We start from the raw sequence: 212 nt of genomic DNA, 5'->3' as shown, positions 1-212 counted from the left end.
ATATATAAATATATATATATATATATTATATGTATATTTCTTCGGCAATACATACACTAACATTAAACGATACAGAGATTAGCATGGCGCCTGCGCTACGATTACACGCAAATTCGTGAAACATTGCATATTTTTTATACTTAGGCCAGAAGTGGCTATGTGGTAAGTTGCTTGCTTACCAACCACATGATTCCGGGTTCAGTCCCACTGCG

At 36.3% G+C, this 212-nt stretch overlaps 1 pseudogene; it reads left to right on the top strand.

Annotated features, from left to right (window-relative positions):
- Positions 1-34: 34 nt before the first annotated feature.
- LOC128251539 (U6 spliceosomal RNA) lies at positions 35-135 on the top strand (annotated as a pseudogene).
- Positions 136-212: the final 77 nt, after the last annotated feature.

The sequence above is a fragment of the Octopus bimaculoides genome, unplaced genomic scaffold (genome assembly GCF_001194135.2).
Source record: "Octopus bimaculoides isolate UCB-OBI-ISO-001 unplaced genomic scaffold, ASM119413v2 Scaffold_165365, whole genome shotgun sequence".
NCBI classification, from domain to species: Eukaryota; Metazoa; Mollusca; class Cephalopoda; order Octopoda; family Octopodidae; genus Octopus; species Octopus bimaculoides.
The sequence above is the reverse complement of the archived record's forward strand: the minus strand, read 5'-3'. Positions and strand labels throughout refer to the sequence as shown.